General features: G+C 52.6%; 9 non-coding genes and 1 pseudogene across 9 annotated transcripts; all 10 read left to right on the forward strand.

Moving 5' to 3' along the window:
- Positions 1–495: 495 nt before the first annotated feature.
- On the forward strand, positions 496–687 carry LOC132812270 (U2 spliceosomal RNA). The gene has a single exon (XR_009643561.1). It is a non-coding gene; the product is annotated as a U2 spliceosomal RNA (small nuclear RNA).
- A 1,809-nt stretch (positions 688–2,496) lies between these two features.
- LOC132812255 (U2 spliceosomal RNA) lies at positions 2,497–2,688 on the forward strand. Its single transcript, XR_009643546.1, has one exon. It is a non-coding gene; the product is annotated as a U2 spliceosomal RNA (small nuclear RNA).
- A 1,820-nt stretch (positions 2,689–4,508) lies between these two features.
- Positions 4,509–4,700, forward strand: LOC132812272 (U2 spliceosomal RNA). Its single transcript, XR_009643563.1, has one exon. It is a non-coding gene; the product is annotated as a U2 spliceosomal RNA (small nuclear RNA).
- A 1,811-nt stretch (positions 4,701–6,511) lies between these two features.
- On the forward strand, positions 6,512–6,703 carry LOC132812256 (U2 spliceosomal RNA). Its single transcript, XR_009643547.1, has one exon. It is a non-coding gene; the product is annotated as a U2 spliceosomal RNA (small nuclear RNA).
- A 7,165-nt stretch (positions 6,704–13,868) lies between these two features.
- On the forward strand, positions 13,869–14,048 carry LOC132812278 (U2 spliceosomal RNA; annotated as a pseudogene).
- A 1,809-nt stretch (positions 14,049–15,857) lies between these two features.
- LOC132812257 (U2 spliceosomal RNA) lies at positions 15,858–16,049 on the forward strand. Its single transcript, XR_009643548.1, has one exon. It is a non-coding gene; the product is annotated as a U2 spliceosomal RNA (small nuclear RNA).
- A 1,808-nt stretch (positions 16,050–17,857) lies between these two features.
- LOC132812258 (U2 spliceosomal RNA) lies at positions 17,858–18,049 on the forward strand. The gene has a single exon (XR_009643549.1). It is a non-coding gene; the product is annotated as a U2 spliceosomal RNA (small nuclear RNA).
- Positions 18,050–19,866: 1,817 nt separating this feature from the next.
- Positions 19,867–20,058, forward strand: LOC132812259 (U2 spliceosomal RNA). Its single transcript, XR_009643550.1, has one exon. It is a non-coding gene; the product is annotated as a U2 spliceosomal RNA (small nuclear RNA).
- Positions 20,059–21,875: 1,817 nt separating this feature from the next.
- LOC132812261 (U2 spliceosomal RNA) lies at positions 21,876–22,067 on the forward strand. Its single transcript, XR_009643552.1, has one exon. It is a non-coding gene; the product is annotated as a U2 spliceosomal RNA (small nuclear RNA).
- A 1,817-nt stretch (positions 22,068–23,884) lies between these two features.
- LOC132812262 (U2 spliceosomal RNA) lies at positions 23,885–24,076 on the forward strand. Its single transcript, XR_009643553.1, has one exon. It is a non-coding gene; the product is annotated as a U2 spliceosomal RNA (small nuclear RNA).
- Positions 24,077–24,150: the final 74 nt, after the last annotated feature.

A 24,150-nucleotide genomic window follows, 5' to 3' on the forward strand; every position in this document is an offset into this window, starting at 1 on the left:
AAGGACATATTTGCAATTCAGGACAGCGAGTGCCTCGGCGGGGGGGAGAACTTGCGAATGGTGGTGTTCCCGTGGATCTGCTGCCGTCATCCTTCGAGGCTGCGTTGGCCATGGGTTTGCAAGGTGCTGCCTGAGGAATTCTGGTGAATCTTGTAGATGCCGGGGGAATGAATGACCCTGCCGGGGGAATGAATGACCCTGCCGCCGCCGCTGTCCCCGATCACCGGGAGAAACCTCTCTGCAGTCGACCTGACGTGCGGTGGCTCCGGCCCGTGCCATCTGATTGGTCGTCAGCGCGACCTACGCGGCTACGTAACAGATGGACAGAAAAGCACGGGGAAAGCACAGCGACTGCTGCAGAGTGATCTTCCGGTCTGGTTGGATATCTTGGAAGGAAGGTAGACGGTAAGGGAATAAAGGAACTTTGAATATCATCAAACTGATGGAAAGGATAGTCGGCAAATATGACCTCCACCATTGGAGTATTAATGTGCTATCGCTTCTCGGCCTTTTGGCTTGGAATATGTGTAGTTTCTGTTCTTATCAGTTTAATCGCTGATATCTCCCGAAGGTGGGAGTGTTTGTATTAAATGGATTTTTGGAGCAGGGAGATGGCTTCAGGGCTTGCTCTGTCCTCTCCATGTATCAGCCTGGTATTGCAGTGTTTCCAGGAATGGTGCACCCAACGCCTACCCAAGTTCAAAAGCAGGTGAATGCAATGTGAATCTCTTGCCTTTGCTAGTTTGCCGTGTTGATGGCAGTCAGTGATTGTTGCATCTATTGTCTTTTCAGTTGCAGGAAACTATCGTCTTTTGTTACGGGTTTTCTGTCTTATGAACCTGCTCTGCAGTTACCTGATGAAGGTGCAGCACGCTGAAAGCCAGGACAGGGGTAACCCCAACGTGCTACAGGGAACATTCTGGAACCAGGGGCCTGCCAGGAAGGTAACTTGCCAATTTGAATGAATGGATTTGCCCTTGTCTGCCGTTTTGGGCTTCTGCGGTCGTTCTTGGAACGTATCCCACCGATGGTACGGCGGTGGCGGGGGGTGGGGTGACTGCTGTAATTTCAAAGAACCCCGTTGGGCTGAACCCTGGTGTTGTGGGATTTTTAACACAGTCAAATCAGGTTGTGGGATCCCATGACTCAGCCAATGTCAAATGGCTATCAGATCAGCCCCCACAGCCCCTTCCCAACCCCCCGCCTCCCCCCCCACCCCGAGGCAACAAATTTATCCTAATATTTTCTTGAACAAGAAAGAAATGTCTTTAGTCTGTTTCCTGAATAGAGTGAAACCCCCATCTCTGTTTGTTTCTTCGCAAACTACTGTACGGAAGCGACCTGCTTTAGTAGCTACGTCTGCACGTAAAGATTATTCACGCAGACCATCGCCCAAGGCTGGAACTGGCTTCAGCTCCCTGGTGCCACCAGGCAGCCGTACTAACCACTGATCCACTGTGCCACCCGTACGATTTGGAACGATTTGTCATCATTTGCGGTGCAAGTAGCGAAACAGTTGTCAGTTTGTCAACTGGGTCGGATTATAATGTTGTCAGCGATCTGCAGCAATGTGAACGGAGATGTCGAATCGAGCTGCTGGTGGTGATGAGGCACGCTTGCAGCGTGACATGTTTACACGGGGAGATCAGCTCCCTCCCCATTCTCCACAGAGAGTCGGATACAAGTAGAGAGGATATTGAAAGTGGACGATAAAGAAAGGGTGCACGGACGTAATTCGCTTTTCGCAACTTTTCGGATTGATGCGGAATGCCGAGGAGCGAATCCTGTACGTGAGGGAAACGATGATTGGCATTTATGGGCAAGCTACACCAACACAAGGGGAGGCAATGAATAGGATCTTTCCGTCAAGGCCAACATTTCTCGCCCATGCCGAGATCAGCCTGGTGGTGAGCTGCTCTCTCGAACCGCTGCAGTCCAAGTGCTGTCGGTAGCCCCGCGATGCTGTTTGGGCGGGGATTCCCGATTTTGACCCGGTAACACCGGAGGAACAAGGACATATTTGCAATTCAGGACAGCGAGTGCCTCGGCGCGGGGGAGAACTTGCGAATGGTGGTGTTCCCGTGGATCTGCTGCCGTCATCCTTCGAGGCTGCGTTGGCCATGGGTTTACAAGGTGCTGCCTGAGGAATTCTGGTGAATCTTGTAGATGCCGGGGGAATGAATGACCCTGCCGGGGAATGAATGACCCTGCCGCCGCCGCTGTCCCCGATCACCGGGAGAAACCTCTCTGCAGTCGACCTGACGTGCAGTGGCTCCGGCCCGTGCCATCTGATTGGTCGTCAGCGCGACCTACGCGGCTACGTAACAGAAAAGCACGGGGAAAGCACAGCGACTGCTGCAGAGTGATCTTCCGGTCTGGTTGGATATCTTGGAAGGAAGGTAGACGGTAAGGGAATAAAGGAACTTTGAATATCATCAAACTGATGGAAAGGATAGTCGGCAAATATGACCTCCACCGTTGGAGTATTAATGTGCTATCGCTTCTCGGCCTTTTGGCTTGGAATATGTGTAGTTTCTGTTCTTATCAGTTTAATCGCTGATATCTCCCGAAGGTGGGAGTGTTTGTATTAAATGGATTTTTGGAGCAGGGAGATGGCTTAAGGGCTTGCTCTGTCCTCTCCATGTATCAGCCTGGTATTGCAGTGTTTCCAGGAATGGTGCACCCAACGCTTACCCAAGTTCAAAAGCAGGTGAATGCAATGTGAATCTCTTGCCTTTGCTAGTTTGCCGTGTTGATGGCAGTCAGTGATTGTTGCATCTATTGTCTTTTCAGTTGCAGGAAACTATCGTCTTTTGTTACGGGTTTTCTGTCTTATGAACCTGCTCTGCAGTTACCTGATGAAGGTGCAGCACGCTGAAAGCCAGGACAGGGGTAACCCCAACGTGCTACAGGGAACATTCTGGAACCAGGGGCCTGCCAGGAAGGTAACTTGCCAATTTGAATGAATGGATTTGCCCTTGTCTGCCGTTTTGGGCTTCTGCGGTTGTTCTTGGAACGTATCCCACCGATGGTACGGCGGTGGCGGGGGGTGGGGTGACTGCTGTAATTTCAAAGAACCCCGTTGGGCTGAAACCTGGTGTTGTGGGATTTTTAACACAGTCAAATCAGGTTGTGGGATCCCATGACTCAGCCAATGTCAAATGGCTATCAGATCAGCCCCCACAGCCCCTTCCCAACCCCCCGCCTCCCCCCCCACCCCCGAGGCAACAAATTTATCCTAATATTTTCTTGAACAAGAAAGAAATGTCTTTAGTCTGTTTCCTGAATAGAGTGAAACCCCCATCTCTGTTTTGTTTCTTCGCAAACTACTGTACGGAAGCGACCTGCTTTAGTAGCTACGTCTGTACGTAAAGATTATTCACGCAGACGATCGCCCAAGGCTGGAACTGGCTTCAGCTCCCTGGTGCCACCAGGCAGCCGTACTAACCACTGATCCACTGTGCCACCCGTACGATTTGGAACGATTTGTCATCATTTGCGGTGCAAGTAGCGAAACAGTTGTCAGTTTGTCAACTGGGTCGGATTATAATGTTGTCAGCGATCTGCAGCAATGTGAACGGAGATGTCGAATCGAGCTGCTGGTGGTGATGAGGCGCGCTTGCAGCGTGACATGTTTACACGGGGAGATCAGCTCCCTCCCCATTCTCCACAGAGAGTCGGATACAAGTAGAGAGGATATTGAAAGTGGACGATAAAGAAAGGGTGCACGGACGTAATTCGCTTTTCGCAACTTTTCGGATTGATGCGGAATGCCGAGGAGCGAATCCTGTACGTGAGGGAAACGATGATTGGCATTTATGGGCAAGCTACACCAACACAAGGGGAGGCAATGAATAGGATCTTTCCGTCAAGGCCAACATTTCTCGCCCATGCCGAGATCAGCCTGGTGGTGAGCTGCTCTCTCGAACCGCTGCAGTCCAAGTGCTGTCGGTAGCCCCGCGATGCTGTTTGGGCGGGGATTCCCGATTTTGACCCGGTAACACCGGAGGAACAAGGACATATTTGCAATTCAGGACAGCGAGTGCCTCGGCGGGGGGGAGAACTTGCGAATGGTGGTGTTCCCGTGGATCTGCTGCCGTCATCCTTCGAGGCTGCGTTGGCCATGGGTTTGCAAGGTGCTGCCTGAGGAATTCTGGTGAATCTTGTAGATGCCGGGGGAATGAATGACCCTGCCGGGGGAATGAATGACCCTGCCGCCGCCGCTGTCCCCGATCACCGGGAGAAACCTCTCTGCAGTCGACCTGACGTGCGGTGGCTCCGGCCCGTGCCATCTGATTGGTCGTCAGCGCGACCTACGCGGCTACGTAACAGATGGACAGAAAAGCACGGGGAAAGCACAGCGACTGCTGCAGAGTGATCTTCCGGTCTGGTTGGATATCTTGGAAGGAAGGTAGACGGTAAGGGAATAAAGGAACTTTGAATATCATCAAACTGATGGAAAGGATAGTCGGCAAATATGACCTCCACCATTGGAGTATTAATGTGCTATCGCTTCTCGGCCTTTTGGCTTGGAATATGTGTAGTTTCTGTTCTTATCAGTTTAATCGCTGATATCTCCCGAAGGTGGGAGTGTTTGTATTAAATGGATTTTTGGAGCAGGGAGATGGCTTCAGGGCTTGCTCTGTCCTCTCCATGTATCAGCCTGGTATTGCAGTGTTTCCAGGAATGGTGCACCCAACGCCTACCCAAGTTCAAAAGCAGGTGAATGCAATGTGAATCTCTTGCCTTTGCTAGTTTGCCGTGTTGATGGCAGTCAGTGATTGTTGCATCTATTGTCTTTTCAGTTGCAGGAAACTATCGTCTTTTGTTACGGGTTTTCTGTCTTATGAACCTGCTCTGCAGTTACCTGATGAAGGTGCAGCACGCTGAAAGCCAGGACAGGGGTAACCCCAACGTGCTACAGGGAACATTCTGGAACCAGGGGCCTGCCAGGAAGGTAACTTGCCAATTTGAATGAATGGATTTGCCCTTGTCTGCCGTTTTGGGCTTCTGCGGTCGTTCTTGGAACGTATCCCACCGATGGTACGGCGGTGGCGGGGGGTGGGGTGACTGCTGTAATTTCAAAGAACCCCGTTGGGCTGAACCCTGGTGTTGTGGGATTTTTAACACAGTCAAATCAGGTTGTGGGATCCCATGACTCAGCCAATGTCAAATGGCTATCAGATCAGCCCCCACAGCCCCTTCCCAACCCCCCCGCCTCCCCCCCCACCCCCGAGGCAACAAATTTATCCTAATATTTTCTTGAACAAGAAGAAATGTCTTTGGTCTGTTTCCTGAATAGAGTGAAACCCCCATCTCTGTTTGTTTCTTCGCAAACTACTGTACGGAAGCGACCTGCTTTAGTAGCTACGTCTGCACGTAAAGATTATTCACGCAGACGATCGCCCAAGGCTGGAACTGGCTTCAGCTCCCTGGTGCCACCAGGCAGCCGTACTAACCACTGATCCACTGTGCCACCCGTACGATTTGGAACGATTTGTCATCATTTGCGGTGCAAGTAGCGAAACAGTTGTCAGTTTGTCAACTGGGTCGGATTATAATGTTGTCAGCGATCTGCAGCAATGTGAACGGAGATGTCGAATCGAGCTGCTGGTGGTGATGAGGCACGCTTGCAGCGTGACATGTTTACACGGGGAGATCAGCTCCCTCCCCATTCTCCACAGAGAGTCGGATACAAGTAGAGAGGATATTGAAAGTGGACGATAAAGAAAGGGTGCACGGACGTAATTCGCTTTTCGCAACTTTTCGGATTGATGCGGAATGCCGAGGAGCGAATCCTGTACGTGAGGGAAACGATGATTGGCATTTATGGGCAAGCTACACCAACACAAGGGGAGGCAATGAATAGGATCTTTCCGTCAAGGCCAACATTTCTCGCCCATGCCGAGATCAGCCTGGTGGTGAGCTGCTCTCTCGAACCGCTGCAGTCCAAGTGCTGTCGGTAGCCCCGCGATGCTGTTTGGGCGGGGATTCCCGATTTTGACCCGGTAACACCGGAGGAACAAGGACATATTTGCAATTCAGGACAGCGAGTGCCTCGGCGCGGGGGGAGAACTTGCGAATGGTGGTGTTCCCGTGGATCTGCTGCCGTCATCCTTCGAGGCTGCGTTGGCCATGGGTTTACAAGGTGCTGCCTGAGGAATTCTGGTGAATCTTGTAGATGCCGGGGGAATGAATGACCCTGCCGGGGAATGAATGACCCTGCCGCCGCCGCTGTCCCCGATCACCGGGAGAAACCTCTCTGCAGTCGACCTGACGTGCAGTGGCTCCGGCCCGTGCCATCTGATTGGTCGTCAGCGCGACCTACGCGGCTACGTAACAGAAAAGCACGGGGAAAGCACAGCGACTGCTGCAGAGTGATCTTCCGGTCTGGTTGGATATCTTGGAAGGAAGGTAGACGGTAAGGGAATAAAGGAACTTTGAATATCATCAAACTGATGGAAAGGATAGTCGGCAAATATGACCTCCACCGTTGGAGTATTAATGTGCTATCGCTTCTCGGCCTTTTGGCTTGGAATATGTGTAGTTTCTGTTCTTATCAGTTTAATCGCTGATATCTCCCGAAGGTGGGAGTGTTTGTATTAAATGGATTTTTGGAGCAGGGAGATGGCTTAAGGGCTTGCTCTGTCCTCTCCATGTATCAGCCTGGTATTGCAGTGTTTCCAGGAATGGTGCACCCAACGCTTACCCAAGTTCAAAAGCAGGTGAATGCAATGTGAATCTCTTGCCTTTGCTAGTTTGCCGTGTTGATGGCAGTCAGTGATTGTTGCATCTATTGTCTTTTCAGTTGCAGGAAACTATCGTCTTTTGTTACGGGTTTTCTGTCTTATGAACCTGCTCTGCAGTTACCTGATGAAGGTGCAGCACGCTGAAAGCCAGGACAGGGGTAACCCCAACGTGCTACAGGGAACATTCTGGAACCAGGGGCCTGCCAGGAAGGTAACTTGCCAATTTGAATGAATGGATTTGCCCTTGTCTGCCGTTTTGGGCTTCTGCGGTTGTTCTTGGAACGTATCCCACCGATGGTACGGCGGTGGCGGGGGGTGGGGTGACTGCTGTAATTTCAAAGAACCCCGTTGGGCTGAAACCTGGTGTTGTGGGATTTTTAACACAGTCAAATCAGGTTGTGGGATCCCATGACTCAGCCAATGTCAAATGGCTATCAGATCAGCCCCCACAGCCCCTTCCCAACCCCCCACCCCCGAGGCAACAAATTTATCCTAATATTTTCTTGAACAAGAAAGAAATGTCTTTAGTCTGTTTCCTGAATAGAGTGAAACCCCCATCTCTGTTTGTTTCTTCGCAAACTACTGTACGGAAGCGACCTGCTTTAGTAGCTACGTCTGTACGTAAAGATTATTCACGCAGACGATCGCCCAAGGCTGGAACTGGCTTCAGCTCCCTGGTGCCACCAGGCAGCCGTACTAACCACTGATCCACTGTGCCACCCGTACGATTTGGAACGATTTGTCATCATTTGCGGTGCAAGTAGCGAAACAGTTGTCAGTTTGTCAACTGGGTCGGATTATAATGTTGTCAGCGATCTGCAGCAATGTGAACGGAGATGTCGAATCGAGCTGCTGGTGGTGATGAGGCGCGCTTGCAGCGTGACATGTTTACACGGGGAGATCAGCTCCCTCCCCATTCTCCACAGAGAGTCGGATACAAGTAGAGAGGATATTGAAAGTGGACGATAAAGAAAGGGTGCACGGACGTAATTCGCTTTTCGCAACTTTTCGGATTGATGCGGAATGCCGAGGAGCGAATCCTGTACGTGAGGGAAACGATGATTGGCATTTATGGGCAAGCTACACCAACACAAGGGGAGGCAATGAATAGGATCTTTCCGTCAAGGCCAACATTTCTCGCCCATGCCGAGATCAGCCTGGTGGTGAGCTGCTCTCTCGAACCGCTGCAGTCCAAGTGCTGTCGGTAGCCCCGCGATGCTGTTTGGGCGGGGATTCCCGATTTTGACCCGGTAACACCGGAGGAACAAGGACATATTTGTAATTCAGGACAGCGAGTGCCTCGGGGGGGGGGAGAACTTGCGAATGGTGGTGTTCCCGTGGATCTGCTGCCGTCATCCTTCGAGGCTGCGTTGGCCATGGGTTTGCAAGGTGCTGCCTGAGGAATTCTGGTGAATCTTGTAGATGCCGGGGGAATGAATGACCCTGCCGGGGAATGAATGACCCTGCCGCCGCCGCTGTCCCCGATCACCGGGAGAAACCTCTCTGCAGTCGACCTGACGTGCGGTGGCTCCGGCCCGTGCCATCTGATTGGTCGTCAGCGCGACCTACGCGGCTACGTAACAGATGGACAGAAAAGCACGGGGAAAGCACAGCGACTGCTGCAGAGTGATCTTCCGGTCTGGTTGGATATCTTGGAAGGAAGGTAGACGGTAAGGGAATAAAGGAACTTTGAATATCATCAAACTGATGGAAAGGATAGTCGGCAAATATGACCTCCACCGTTGGAGTATTAATGTGCTATCGCTTCTCGGCCTTTTGGCTTGGAATATGTGTAGTTCCTGAGGTCCAGAGGAAGAGATTCTGCTCGAGAGCTGCAGGTTCGACGCTGCAGAAGTGCGCTGGCGGGAGAAAAACCAAGGGGTTCGTGTTGCGAGTCGTTGGAGCTGCTGGAGACCATCGCTGGATCGTGATTGGCCGCTGGAGGATCGTTTGGTTGTGCTGACCTGCTCTTGGTGGATCTTTATGCTGGCTTCGGCCTAACGCCAATTCAGGTATCAGCCAACCTCAGAGCTATGGCCTCAGCAGCCGCTCGCAGCCCTGGCCAGGGCATTCGCAACACAGTCAGGGTGACTGTGAAGAAGGTGGAGGAGCACACACCGGTCGATCGGACGGTGTTTGTGAAGAAGGTTTTGCTGGAGTGCTGTGGGTTTGCAGCAGCGGACGTGTACTGCCTGCAGGATTTCCCTGGGGCAGGCTACTTCGACGTGACCTTCAGGAGCGTGAAGCATTGTGAGCAGCTCCTGAAGGTCTTCAAGGAGAAGGAAGGGGAACCTCTGTTCTCCATCTTGTCGGCGGTCCCGTTGTGTGTGCTTCCTGCGCAGAGGAGTCGGGTTGTGACAATCCAAATGTACAACCCTTACGTCCCAGCGGCAGATGTTCTCACCTTCTTGAAGAGGTATGTCCAGGTGGAAGGCGAAAGCACCGATGTGGTCGATCCTTTCGGGATCTGGACCAGTAAGCGGCAGGTCAAGGTAACCCTGAGGGTCGATGGCAGCGGGAACATCCTCCACCCACCCTCCAGCTTCGCCATCGGAGGAAGCAGAGGTTACCTGACGTACGCAGGGCAGCCGAAGGTGTGCCGAACCTGCGGGAGGTCAGGCCACATGGCGGCCGACTGTAAGGTGACTGTATGCCGAAATTGCAAACAGGAAGGCCACCTGACCAAGGATTGCAAGGAGGCCAAGAACTGTAACCTGTGCGGAGAGGCGGGCCACATGTACAAGGCCTGTCCAAGACGAGGAGCCGCCACTTACGCACAGATGGCCAGAGGTGGCAACACGAGCCGGGGACCGCCAAAGCCCAGCAGGGCACCACAAGATAGCACGGAAACGGTGCCTGGAGACACCCAGAAGGAAGAGCAGGCGGTAGCGGAGCAGACGGCAGACAGCGGGGAGGTACAGCAGCCGATCCAAGCTCCTTCAAGGCAGACGGAGGAAATGGAAGAGGAGGAATCAAAGGAGGCAGATGACTGGATCACAGTCAGAAATAGGAAGAGGAAACCTGTCTCGGGCCCCAAAGCCACCCAGAGAAGGGGGAAACGACACCTCCAAGCCGAGGATACAGGCAGCTCTTCTGATGGTGAGGACGGGCGCAAGAAGGGTCGCCACCAGAGGAAGAGACAGAGCGCCATGGGGAGAAAGGAGGGCAGCACCACCCAAGAAGGGAAAGACGATCCCTCTGTGGGGATGGGTAAAGGCCTCCCCCTACCCGGTGAGAACCAAGAGGTGTCCACCGGCCCACAGCTCCAGGTAACTGGGAGCAGCGGTCCTGTGACAGCCCCACTGTCAGATGGAGAACTGGACGGTGCGGACCCTGGGCTTGACACAAAGACACCGGAGCGGGGAAATGGCTCCAGCGTGGAGCCGGACAGCTACCTCAGCCCTGGGATGGTCCAGCAGTTTGCCGTCACCACGGGGATGCACGCAGCTACCCCAGAGGAGCAAGACCAGCAGCAAATGGACACTATTAACCTTGTAAATTGTTAAAATGGGGTTTAAAGTTGCCAGCATCAATGTGCGTAGCATCAAATCGGCTACGCGATGTGTTTCAACGATGGCCTTCCTGGCCAGCGTTAAAGCCGACCTCCTGTTTCTGCAGGAGTGTGGGATACCGCACCTCAGCAGCTACAGGAGATGGTCGAGCTTGTGGGCCCATGGGCAGTCAGTTTGGTCGGGGGGCAACGATAGCCGCGCCTCCGGCCTGGGTATCCTGTTGCGAGGAAGCAACTTCACCATCTCCGAGGTTAAGGAGGTGGTGGGCGGGCGCCTCCTCGTCGCCGACGTTATGTACAGGAATGCTCCCCTGAGACTGATCAATGTGTACGCCCCAGTGGGTAAGAGTGAACGGTTGGCCGTCCTGCAGCAGCTTCCACTGTTGCTGGCTACGTCCAGGCCGGTCATTCTGGCCGGAGACTTCAACTGTATCATTGATGCAGATGGACGATCCGGCGGGGGGGACAGTAAACTGGACGCCACGTCCAGAGCCCTGATGGACGCGGTAAAAGATGCCAAGCTGCACGACGTCTTCAGCACCCCTGCAGACGGAGCGCAGCGTAGATACACCTGGTCACGGGCAGACGGGTCTATCCGCTCAAGGATAGATTACCTGTTTGTGTCCCGAACGCTCTCGGTCAGATCCACCGACGTCAAGCCGGTGTTCTTCTCTGACCACTGCCTCCTGCTGGCCGACTGTCACCTACAGGACGAGCAGCGGGCGGGTAAGGGAACGTGGAAGCTGAACACTAAGCTGTTGACCCCGGGAAACATTGAGGAGCTCAAGAGGGACTACGCAGGTTGGAGAACCGTGAAGCCCCTCTTTGAGTCTCCAGCAGACTGGTGGGAAACAGTTAAAGGGAACATCAAGAGGTTCTTCATCCTCAAAGGTGTTCAGGAGGCGAGAGAGAGGCGGGGAAAACTGTCCCAGCTCCAGGAAAGTATGCAGAACCTGCTCCTGCTGCAGACGATGGGGGTCGATGTCACGGAGGACCTCAAGGAGGTGAAGGGCCAGCAAGCCTCGCTCTTTGCCTCAGAGGCCTCCAAGATAATCTTCCGGTCCAGGGTCCGCTCGGTGGAGCAGGACGAGACGTGCTCACGTTTCTTCTTCCAGAAGGTGCACAAAGAGAGCTCTGTGCTCAGCAGCCTGAAGGAAGAAGACGGCTCGACAACGTCATCTCAGGCTGACGTCATGAGGATCAGTAAATCCTTCTATGCCAGTCTGTATGACGCGAAGCCGACCGACAGCGCGGCCTCCCAGTCGTTCCTGTCGTCTATCACGGAGGTCTTAGACGACAGAACACGCGAGAGGCTGGACCAGCCGCTATCTCTGGACGAGCTGACCAAGGCCCTCGAGTCCTTCGAAAAGAATAAAACTCCCGGAAGCGATGGCTTACCGGTCGAGCTCTATTCCGCTCTGTGGGACTTGATTGGCCAGGACCTGCTGGAGGTGTATGTCAGTATGCTTCGGGCAGGTACCATGAGCGAATCCATGAGGAAAGGCATCATCACCCTCATCTATAAGCGGAAGGGGGAGAGCGAGGAACTCAAAAATTGGAGACCGATCACACTGTTGAATGCAGATTACAAAATCCTGTCAAAGGTAATTGCCAACCGGGTCAGGTCTGCTCTGGGGTCGGTGATTCACCCTGACCAAACCTGTGCTGTGCCAGGCAGGAAGATCGCTGAGAGTCTCGCACTCCTCAGGGATACGATCGCCTACGTGCAGGACAGAGGGTTGGACGCCTGCCTGATCAGCCTGGACCAGGAGAAAGCCTTTGACAGGATATCACACATGTATATGAGAGATGTTCTCTCCAAAATGGGCTTTGGGGAGGGAATCTGCAATTGGATCAGACTGCTCTACACCAACATTGTCAGTGCAGTCTCAATCAATGGGTGGGAATCAGATAGCTTCCCAGTCAGATCTGGAGTAAGGCAGGGCTGCCCTCTCTCTCCTGCCTTGTTTGTGTGCTGCATAGAGCCATTTGCCGAGTCCATCAGGAAGGATGCGAGCCTGAGAGGGGTGACTATTCCGGGCAGCGGGGGCCTGCAGGTTAAGGCCTCCCTGTACATGGATGACGTCGCCGTTTTCTGCTCGGATCCGCTGTCCGTGCGCAGACTCATGTGCATTTGTGACCAGTTCGAACGGGCCTCGGGGGCCAAGGTAAACCGAGGCAAGAGCGAGGCCATGCTCTTCGGGAACTGGGCCGACCAATCCTCGATCCCCTTCACCGTCAGGACCGACCACCTGAAGGTGCTGGGTATTTGGTTCGGGGGGGCTGGGGCGTGCGCCAAGTCTTGGGAGGAGCGTATCAGTAAAGTGAGGCAGAAACTGGGCAGATGGAGGCTACGGTCGCTCTCCATCACGGGAAAAAACCTGGTCATCAGGTGTGAGGCACTGTCATTGCTGTTGTACGTGGCACAGGTCTGGCCTATTCCCAGAACCTGCGCCGCTGCAGTCGTCCGGGCCATCTTCCAGTTCATATGGAGTTCAAAGATGGACCGGGTCCGAAGGGACTCACTGTACAAAGATCTGGGCAACGGGGGAAAAAATACACCCAATGCCACCCTCACCCTGATGGCCACCTTTGTGTGTGGCTGCATCAAGCTGTGCGTGGATCCCCGGTACGCAAACACCAAGTGTCACTACGTACTGAGGTTCTACCTGTCCCCGGTGTTGCGAAGGATGGGCCTGGCCTCGCTGCCGCGGAACGCTCCGAGTAGTTGGACCGTTCCGTACCACCTGTCCTTCGTGGAGAAATTTCTGAAGAAAAACACCTTTGACCACAAGTCCATCAGGAAGTGGTCAGCACGTAGCGTCCTCGAGACCCTTCGGGAAAAGGAGAGGGCGGATCCTGTTGAGTGGTTCCCTGAGCAGACTGTCAAAGCAATTTGGCAGAATGCCTCATCGCCAGAACTTTCCAACAAGCACCAAGACATGGCTTGGCTGGTGGTGAGAAGGGCTCTACCTGTGAGATCGTTTATGCACGCCCGGACTCTCAGCCGCACCGCACGCTGCCCTCGAAGCGGCTGCGGGGGGGACGAGACTGTCACACACCTCCTTCTGGAATGTGCCTATGCAGAGGAAGTCTGGAGAGGAATGCAGTGGTATTTGTCGAGGTTCGTCCCGAGCAGCGCCGTGACGCGGGACTCCGTGCTCTACGGCCTGTTCCCCGGGACGCACACCGAGACGAACATCAACTGCGCCTGGAGGATCATCAACTCGGTGAAGGTCGCTCTCTGGGCGGTCCGAAACCTGTTGATCTTCCAGCTGAAGGAGTTGACCCCGACTGAGTGTTGCAGACTGGCACATTCCAAGGTCCAGGACTACGTGTTGAGGGACGCGCTGAAGCTTGGGGCAGCTGCCGCCAAGGCGCGGTGGGGAAAGACCACCGTTTAACATCTGCCTGTCGATAGAAAAGCAGGGGGCCCATGCAGTCATTTGGGCTCTGCTGTCGCCTCAGCTCAATATATGAGTGAGAGATGCACTGATCTGTATGGAATAATGACAATTCGGAGCTGTGTATGTAAATGTGGAAATATGAATGGCATTACCTAATGTACAGTGTATCAAATTATTCTATGCATATTTTATGAATAAAGTATATTTTTGAAATAAAAAAAAAAATTTCTGTTCTTATCAGTTTAATCGCTGATATCTCCCGAAGGTGGGAGTGTTTGTATTAAATGGATTTTTGGAGCAGGGAGATGGCTTAAGGGCTTGCTCTGTCCTCTCCATGTATCAGCCTGGTATTGCAGTGTTTCCAGGAATGGTGCACCCAACGCTTACCCAAGTTCAAAAGCAGGTGAATGCAATGTGAATCTCTTGCCTTTGCTAGTTTGCCGTGTTGATGGCAGTCAGTGATTGTTGCATCTATTGTCTTTTCAGTTGCAGGAAACTATCGTCTTTTGTTACGGGTTTTCTGTCTTATGAACCTGCTCTGCAGTTACCTGATGAAGGTGCAGCACGCTGAAAGCCAGGACAGGGGTAACCCCAACGTGCTACAGGGAACATTCTGGAACCAGGGGCCTGCCAGGAAGGTAACTTGCCAATTTAAATGAATGGATTTGCCCTTGTCTGCCGTTTTGGGCTTCTGCGGTCGTTCTTGGAACGTATCCCACCGATGGTACGGCGGTGGCGGGGGGTGGGGTGACTGCTGTAATTTCAAAGAACCCCGTTGGGCTGAAACCTGGTGTTGTGGGATTTTTAACACAGTCAAATCAGGTTGTGGGATCCCATGACTCAGCCAATGTCAAATGGCTATCAGATCAGCCCCCACAGCCCCTTCCCAACCCCCCCGCCTCCCCCCCCACCCCCGAGGCAACAAATTTATCCTAATATTTTCTTGAACAAGAAAGAAATGTCTTTAGTCTGTTTCCTGAATAGAGTGAAACCCCCATCTCTGTTTGTTTCTTCGCAAACTACTGTACGGAAGCGACCTGCTTTAGTAGCTACGTCTGCACGTAAAGATTATTCACGCAGACGATCGCCCAAGGCTGGAACTGGCTTCAGCTCCCTGGTGCCACCAGGCAGCCGTACTAACCACTGATCCACTGTGCCACCCGTACGATTTGGAACGATTTGTCATCATTTGCGGTGCAAGTAGCGAAACAGTTGTCAGTTTGTCAACTGGGTCGGATTATAATGTTGTCAGCGATCTGCAGCAATGTGAACGGAGATGTCGAATCGAGCTGCTGGTGGTGATGAGGCACGCTTGCAGCGTGACATGTTTACACGGGGAGATCAGCTCCCTCCCCATTCTCCAGAGAGTCGGATACAAGTAGAGAGGATATTGAGAGTGGACGATAAAGAAAGGGTGCACGGACGTAATTCGCTTTTCGCAACTTTTCGGATTGATGCGGAATGCCGAGGAGCGAATCCTGTACGTGAGGGAAACGATGATTGGCATTTATGGGCAAGCTACACCAACACAAGGGAGGCAATGAATAGGATCTTTCCGTCAAGGCCAACATTTCTCGCCCATGCCGAGATCAGCCTGGTGGTGAGCTGCTCTCTCGAACCGCTGCAGTCCAAGTGCTGTCGGTAGCCCCGCGATGCTGTTTGGGCGGGGATTCCCGATTTTGACCCGGTAACACCGGAGGAACAAAGACATATTTGCAATTCAGGACAGCGAGTGTCTCGGCGGGGGGGGAGAACTTGCGAATGGTGGTGTTCCCGTGGATCTGCTGCCGTCATCCTTCGAGGCTGCGTTGGCCATGGGTTTACAAGGTGCTGCCTGAGGAATTCTGGTGAATCTTGTAGATGCCGGGGGAATGAATGACCCTGCCGGGGGAATGAATGACCCTGCCGCCGCCGCTGTCCCCGATCACCGGGAGAAACCTCTCTGCAGTCGACCTGACGTGCAGTGGCTCCGGCCCGTGCCATCTGATTGGTCGTCAGCGCGACCTACGCGGCTACGTAACAGAAAAGCACGGGGAAAGCACAGCGACTGCTGCAGAGTGATCTTCCGGTCTGGTTGGATATCTTGAAGGAAGGTAGACGGTAAGGGAATAAAGGAACTTTGAATATCATCAAACTGATGGAAAGGATAGTCGGCAAATATGACCTCCACCGTTGGAGTATTAATGTGCTATCGCTTCTCGGCCTTTTGGCTTGGAATATGTGTAGTTTCTGTTCTTATCAGTTTAATCGCTGATATCTCCCGAAGGTGGGAGTGTTTGTATTAAATGGATTTTTGGAGCAGGGAGATGGCTTAAGGGCTTGCTCTGTCCTCTCCATGTATCAGCCTGGTATTGCAGTGTTTCCAGGAATGGTGCACCCAACGTCTACCCAAGTTCAAAAGCAGGTGAATGCAATGTGAATCTCTTGCCTTTGCTCGTTTGCCGTGTTGATGGCAGTCAGTGATTGTTGCATCTATTGTCTTTTCAGTTGCAGGAAACTATCGTCTTTTGTTACGGGTTTTCTGTCTTATGAACCTGCTCTGCAGTTACCTGATGAAGGTGCAGCACGCTGAAAGCCAGGACAGGGGTAACCCCAACGTGCTACAGGGAACATTCTGGAACCAGGGGCCTGCCAGGAAGGTAACTTGCCAATTTGAATGAATGGATTTGACCTTGTCTGCCGTTTTGGGCTTCTGCGGTCGTTCTTGGAACGTATCCCACCGATGGTACGGCGGTGGCGGGGGGTGGGGTGACTGCTGTAATTTCAAAGAACCCCGTTGGGCTGAAACCTGGTGTTGTGGGATTTTTAACACAGTCAAATCAGGTTGTGGGATCCCATGACTCAGCCAATGTCAAATGGCTATCAGATCAGCCCCCACAGCCCCGTCCCAACCCCCCCCCCCCCCCCCCCACCCCCGAGGCAACAAATTTATCCTAATATTTTCTTGAACAAGAAAGAAATGTCTTTAGTCTGTTTCCTGAATAGAGTGAAACCCCCATCTCTGTTTGTTTCTTCGCAAACTACTGTACGGAAGCGACCTGCTTTAGTAGCTACGTCTGTACGTAAAGATTATTCACGCAGACGATCGCCCAAGGCTGGAACTGGCTTCAGCTCCCTGGTGCCACCAGGCAGCCGTACTAACCACTGATCCACTGTGCCACCCGTACGATTGGAACGATTTGTCATCATTTGCGGTGCAAGTAGCGAAACAGTTGTCAGTTTGTCAACTGGGTCGGATTATAATGTTGTCAGCGATCTGCAGCAATGTGAACGGAGATGTCGAATCGAGCTGCTGGTGGTGATGAGGCGCGCTTGCAGCGTGACATGTTTACACGGGGAGATCAGCTCCCTCCCCATTCTCCAGAGAGTCGGATACAAGTAGAGAGGATATTGAAAGTGGACGATAAAGAAAGGGTGCACGGACGTAATTCGCTTTTCGCAACTTTTCGGATTGATGCGGAATGCCGAGGAGCGAATCCTGTACGTGAGGGAAACGATGATTGGCATTTATGGGCAAGCTACACCAACACATGGGGAGGCAATGAATAGGATCTTTCCGTCAAGGCCAACATTTCTCGCCCATGCCGAGATCAGCCTGGTGGTGAGCTGCTCTCTCGAACCGCTGCAGTCCAAGTGCTGTCGGTAGCCCCGCGATGCTGTTTGGGCGGGGATTCCCGATTTTGACCCGGTAACACCGGAGGAACAAAGACATATTTGCAATTCAGGACAGCGAGTGCCTCGGGGGGGGGGAGAACTTGCGAATGGTGGTGTTCCCGTGGATCTGCTGCCGTCATCCTTCGAGGCTGCGTTGGCCATGGGTTTACAAGGTGCTGCCTGAGGAATTCTGGTGAATCTTGTAGATGCCGGGGAATGAATGACCCTGCCGGGGGAATGAATGACCCTGCCGCCGCCGCTGTCCCCGATCACCGGGAGAAACCTCTCTGCAGTCGACCTGACGTGCAGTGGCTCCGGCCCGTGCCATCTGATTGGTCGTCAGCGCGACCTACGCGGCTACGTAACAGAAAAGCACGGGGAAAGCACAGCGACTGCTGCAGAGTGATCTTCCGGTCTGGTTGGATATCTTGGAAGGAAGGTAGACGGTAAGGGAATAAAGGAACTTTGAATATCATCAAACTGATGGAAAGGATAGTCGGCAAATATGACCTCCACCGTTGGAGTATTAATGTGCTATCGCTTCTCGGCCTTTTGGCTTGGAATATGTGTAGTTTCTGTTCTTATCAGTTTAATCGCTGATATCTCCCGAAGGTGGGAGTGTTTGTATTAAATGGATTTTTGGAGCAGGGAGATGGCTTAAGGGCTTGCTCTGTCCTCTCCATGTATCAGCCTGGTATTGCAGTGTTTCCAGGAATGGTGCACCCAACGTCTACCCAAGTTCAAAAGCAGGTGAATGCAATGTGAATCTCTTGCCTTTGCTCGTTTGCCGTGTTGATGGCAGTCAGTGATTGTTGCATCTATTGTCTTTTCAGTTGCAGGAAACTATCGTCTTTTGTTACGGGTTTTCTGTCTTATGAACCTGCTCTGCAGTTACCTGATGAAGGTGCAGCACGCTGAAAGCCAGGACAGGGGTAACCCCAACGTGCTACAGGGAACATTCTGGAACCAGGGGCCTGCCAGGAAGGTAACTTGCCAATTTAAATGAATGGATTTGCCCTTGTCTGCCGTTTTGGGCTTCTGCGGTCGTTCTTGGAACGTATCCCACCGATGGTACGGCGGTGGCGGGGGGTGGGGGTGACTGCTGTAATTTCAAAGAACCCCGTTGGGCTGAAACCTGGTGTTGTGGGATTTTTAACACAGTCAAATCAGGTTGTGGGATCCCATGACTCAGCCAATGTCAATGGCTATCAGATCAGCCCCCACAGCCCCTTCCCAACCCCCCCGCCTCCCCCCCCCCCCCGAGGCAACAAATTTATCCTAATATTTTCTTGAACAAGAAAGAAATGTCTTTAGTCTGTTTCCTGAATAGAGTGAAACCCCCATCTCTGTTTTGTTTCTTCGCAAACTACTGTACGGAAGCGACCTGCTTTAGTAGCTACGTCTGTACGTAAAGATTATTCACGCAGACGATCGCCCAAGGCTGGAACTGGCTTCAGCTCCCTGGTGCCACCAGGCAGCCGTACTAACCACTGATCCACTGTGCCACCCGTACGATTTGGAACGATTTGTCATCATTTGCGGTGCAAGTAGCGAAACAGTTGTCAGTTTGTCAACTGGGTCGGATTATAATGTTGTCAGCGATCTGCAGCAATGTGAACGGAGATGTCGAATCGAGCTGCTGGTGGTGATGAGGCGCGCTTGCAGCGTGACATGTTTACACGGGGAGATCAGCTCCCTCCCCATTCTCCACAGAGAGTCGGATACAAGTAGAGAGGATATTGAAGTGGACGATAAAGAAAGGGTGCACGGACGTAATTCGCTTTTCGCAACTTTTCGGATTGATGCGGAATGCCGAGGAGCGAATCCTGTACGTGAGGGAAACGATGATTGGCATTTATGGGCAAGCTACACCAACACAAGGGGAGGCAATGAATAGGATCTTTCCGTCAAGGCCAACATTTCTCGCCCATGCCGAGATCAGCCTGGTGGTGAGCTGCTCTCTCGAACCGCTGCAGTCCAAGTGCTGTCGGTAGCCCCGCGATGCTGTTTGGGCGGGGATTCCCGATTTTGACCCGGTAACACCGGAGGAACAAGGACATATATGCAATTCAGGACAGCGAGTGCCTCGGGGGGGGGGAGAACTTGCGAATGGTGGTGTTCCCGTGGATCTGCTGCCGTCATCCTTCGAGGCTGCGTTGGCCATGGGTTTGCAAGGTGCTGCCTGAGGAATTCTGGTGAATCTTGTAGATGCCGGGGAATGAATGACCCTGCCGGGGAATGAATGACCCTGCCGCCGCCGCTGTCCCCGATCACCGGGAGAAACCTCTCTGCAGTCGACCTGACGTGCGGTGGCTCCGGCCCGTGCCATCTGATTGGTCGTCAGCGCGACCTACGCGGCTACGTAACAGATGGACAGAAAAGCACGGGGAAAGCACAGCGACTGCTGCAGAGTGATCTTCCGGTCTGGTTGGATATCTTGGAAGGAAGGTAGACGGTAAGGGAATAAAGGAACTTTGAATATCATCAAACTGATGGAAAGGATAGTCGGCAAATATGACCTCCACCGTTGGAGTATTAATGTGCTATCGCTTCTCGGCCTTTTGGCTTGGAATATGTGTAGTTTCTGTTCTTATCAGTTTAATCGCTGATATCTCCCGAAGGTGGGAGTGTTTGTATTAAATGGATTTTTGGAGCAGGGAGATGGCTTAAGGGCTTGCTCTGTCCTCTCCATGTATCAGCCTGGTATTGCAGTGTTTCCAGGAATGGTGCACCCAACGCTACCCAAGTTCAAAAGCAGGTGAATGCAATGTGAATCTCTTGCCTTTGCTAGTTTGCCGTGTTGATGGCAGTCAGTGATTGTTGCATCTATTGTCTTTTCAGTTGCAGGAAACTATCGTCTTTTGTTACGGGTTTTCTGTCTTATGAACCTGCTCTGCAGTTACCTGATGAAGGTGCAGCACGCTGAAAGCCAGGACAGGGGTAACCCCAACGTGCTACAGGGAACATTCTGGAACCAGGGCCTGCCAGGAAGGTAACTTGCCAATTTAAATGAATGGATTTGCCCTTGTCTGCCGTTTTGGGCTTCTGCGGTCGTTCTTGGAACGTATCCCACCGATGGTACGGCGGTGGCGGGGGGTGGGGTGACTGCTGTAATTTCAAAGAACCCCGTTGGGCTGAACCCTGGTGTTGTGGGATTTTTAACACAGTCAAATCAGGTTGTGGGATCCCATGACTCAGCCAATGTCAAATGGCTATCAGATCAGCCCCCACAGCCCCTTCCCAACCCCCCCGCCTCCCCCCCCACCCCGAGGCAACAAATTTATCCTAATATTTTCTTGAACAAGAAAGAAATGTCTTTGGTCTGTTTCCTGAATAGAGTGAAACCCCCATCTCTGTTTTGTTTCTTCGCAAACTACTGTACGGAAGCGACCTGCTTTAGTAGCTACGTCTGTACGTAAAGATTATTCACGCAGACGATCGCCCAAGGCTGGAACTGGCTTCAGCTCCCTGGTGCCACCAGGCAGCCGTACTAACCACTGATCCACTGTGCCACCCGTACGATTTGGAACGATTTGTCATCATTTGCGGTGCAAGTAGCGAAACAGTTGTCAGTTTGTCAACTGGGTCGGATTATAATGTTGTCAGCGATCTGCAGCAATGTGAACGGAGATGTCGAATCGAGCTGCTGGTGGTGATGAGGCGCGCTTGCAGCGTGACATGTTTACACGGGGAGATCAGCTCCCTCCCCATTCTCCACAGAGAGTCGGATACAAGTAGAGAGGATATTGAAAGTGGACGATAAAGAAAGGGTGCACGGACGTAATTCGCTTTTCGCAACTTTTCGGATTGATGCGGAATGCCGAGGAGCGAATCCTGTACGTGAGGGAAACGATGATTGGCATTTATGGGCAAGCTACACCAACACAAGGGGAGGCAATGAATAGGATCTTTCCGTCAAGGCCAACATTTCTCGCCCATGCCGAGATCAGCCTGGTGGTGAGCTGCTCTCTCGAACCGCTGCAGTCCAAGTGCTGTCGGTAGCCCCGCGATGCTGTTTGGGCGGGGATTCCCGATTTTGACCCGGTAACACCGGAGGAACAAAGACATATTTGCAATTCAGGACAGCGAGTGCCTCGGGGGGGGGGAGAACTTGCGAATGGTGGTGTTCCCGTGGATCTGCTGCCGTCATCCTTCGAGGCTGCGTTGGCCATGGTTTGCAAGGTGCTGCCTGAGGAATTCTGGTGAATCTTGTAGATGCCGGGGAATGAATGACCCTGCCGGGGGAATGAATGACCCTGCCGCCGCCGCTGTCCCCGATCACCGGGGAGAAACCTCTCTGCAGTCGACCTGACGTGCGGTGGCTCCGGCCCGTGCCATCTGATTGGTCGTCAGCGCGACCTACGCGGCTCCGTAACAGATGGAGAGAAAAGCACGGGGAAAGCACAGCGACTGCTGCAGAGTGATCTTCCGGTCTGGTTGGATATCTTGGAAGGAAGGTAGACGGTAAGGGAATAAAGGAACTTTGAATATCATCAAACTGATGGAAAGGATAGTCGGCAAATATGACCTCCACCGTTGGAGTATTAATGTGCTATCGCTTCTCGGCCTTTTGGCTTGGAATATGTGTAGTTTCTGTTCTTATCAGTTTAATCGCTGATATCTCCCGAAGGTGGGAGTGTTTGTATTAAATGGATTTTTGGAGCAGGGAGATGGCTTAAGGGCTTGCTCTGTCCTCTCCATGTATCAGCCTGGTATTGCAGTGTTTCCAGGAATGGTGCACCCAACGCTTACCCAAGTTCAAAAGCAGGTGAATGCAATGTGAATCTCTTGCCTTTGCTAGTTTGCCGTGTTGATGGCAGTCAGTGATTGTTGCATCTATTGTCTTTTCAGTTGCAGGAAACTATCGTCTTTTGTTACGGGTTTTCTGTCTTATGAACCTGCTCTGCAGTTACCTGATGAAGGTGCAGCACGCTGAAAGCCAGGACAGGGGTAACCCCAACGTGCTACAGGGAACATTCTGGAACCAGGGGCCTGCCAGGAAGGTAACTTGCCAATTTGAATGAATGGATTTGCCCTTGTCTGCCGTTTTGGGCTTCTGCGGTCGTTCTTGGAACGTATCCCACCGATGGTACGGCGGTGGCGGGGGGTGGGGTGACTGCTGTAATTTCAAAGAACCCCGTTGGGCTGAAACCTGGTGTTGTGGGATTTTTAACACAGTCAAATCAGGTTGTGGGATCCCATGACTCAGCCAATGTCAAATGGCTATCAGATCAGCCCCCACAGCCCCTTCCCAACCCCCCCGCCTCCCCCCCCACCCCCGAGGCAACAAATTTATCCTAATATTTTCTTGAACAAGAAAGAAATGTCTTTAGTCTGTTTCCTGAATAGAGTGAAACCCCCATCTCTGTTTGTTTCTTCGCAAACTACTGTACGGAAGCGACCTGCTTTAGTAGCTACGTCTGTACGTAAAGATTATTCACGCAGACGATCGCCCAAGGCTGGAACTGGCTTCAGCTCCCTGGTGCCACCAGGCAGCCGTACTAACCACTGATCCACTGTGCCACCCGTACGATTTGGAACGATTTGTCATCATTTGCGGTGCAAGTAGCGAAACAGTTGTCAGTTTGTCAACTGGGTCGGATTATAATGTTGTCAGCGATCTGCAGCAATGTGAACGGAGATGTCGAATCGAGCTGCTGGTGGTGATGAGGCGCGCTTGCAGCGTGACATGTTTACACGGGGAGATCAGCTCCCTCCCCATTCTCCCAGAGAGTCGGATACAAGTAGAGAGGATATTGAAGTGGACGATAAAGAAAGGGTGCACGGACGTAATTCGCTTTTCGCAACTTTTCGGATTGATGCGGAATGCCGAGGAGCGAATCCTGTACGTGAGGGAAACGATGATTGGCATTTATGGGCAAGCTACACCAACACAAGGGGAGGCAATGAATAGGATCTTTCCGTCAAGGCCAACATTTCTCGCCCATGCCGAGATCAGCCTGGTGGTGAGCTGCTCTCTCGAACCGCTGCAGTCCAAGTGCTGTCGGTAGCCCCGCGATGCTGTTTGGGCGGGGATTCCCGATTTTGACCCGGTAACACCGGAGGAACAAAGACATATTTGCAATTCAGGACAGCGAGTGCCTCGGGGGGGGGGAGAACTTGCGAATGGTGGTGTTCCCGTGGATCTGCTGCCGTCATCCTTCGAGGCTGCGTTGGCCATGGGTTTGCAAGGTGCTGCCTGAGGAATTCTGGTGAATCTTGTAGATGCCGGGGGAATGAATGACCCTGCCGGGGAATGAATGACCCTGCCGCCGCCGCTGTCCCCGATCACCGGGAGAAACCTCTCTGCAGTCGACCTGACGTGCGGTGGCTCCGGCCCGTGCCATCTGATTGGTCGTCAGCGCGACCTACGCGGCTACGTAACAGATGGACAGAAAAGCACGGGGAAAGCACAGCGACTGCTGCAGAGTGATCTTCCGGTCTGGTTGGATATCTTGGAAGGAAGGTAGACGGTAAGGGAATAAAGGAACTTTGAATATCATCAAACTGATGGAAAGGATAGTCGGCAAATATGACCTCCACCGTTGGAGTATTTATGTGCTATCGCTTCTCGGCCTTTTGGCTTGGAATATGTGTAGTTTCTGTTCTTATCAGTTTAATCGCTGATATCTCCCGAAGGTGGGAGTGTTTGTATTAAATGGATTTTTGGAGCAGGGAGATGGCTTAAGGGCTTGCTCTGTCCTCTCCATGTATCAGCCTGGTATTGCAGTGTTTCCAGGAATGGTGCACCCAACGCTTACCCAAGTTCAAAAGCAGGTGAATGCAATGTGAATCTCTTGCCTTTGCTAGTTTGCCGTGTTGATGGCAG

This window comes from Hemiscyllium ocellatum, unplaced genomic scaffold (assembly GCF_020745735.1).
Source record: "Hemiscyllium ocellatum isolate sHemOce1 unplaced genomic scaffold, sHemOce1.pat.X.cur. scaffold_2642_pat_ctg1, whole genome shotgun sequence".
Lineage (NCBI taxonomy): Eukaryota > Metazoa > Chordata > Chondrichthyes > Orectolobiformes > Hemiscylliidae > Hemiscyllium > Hemiscyllium ocellatum.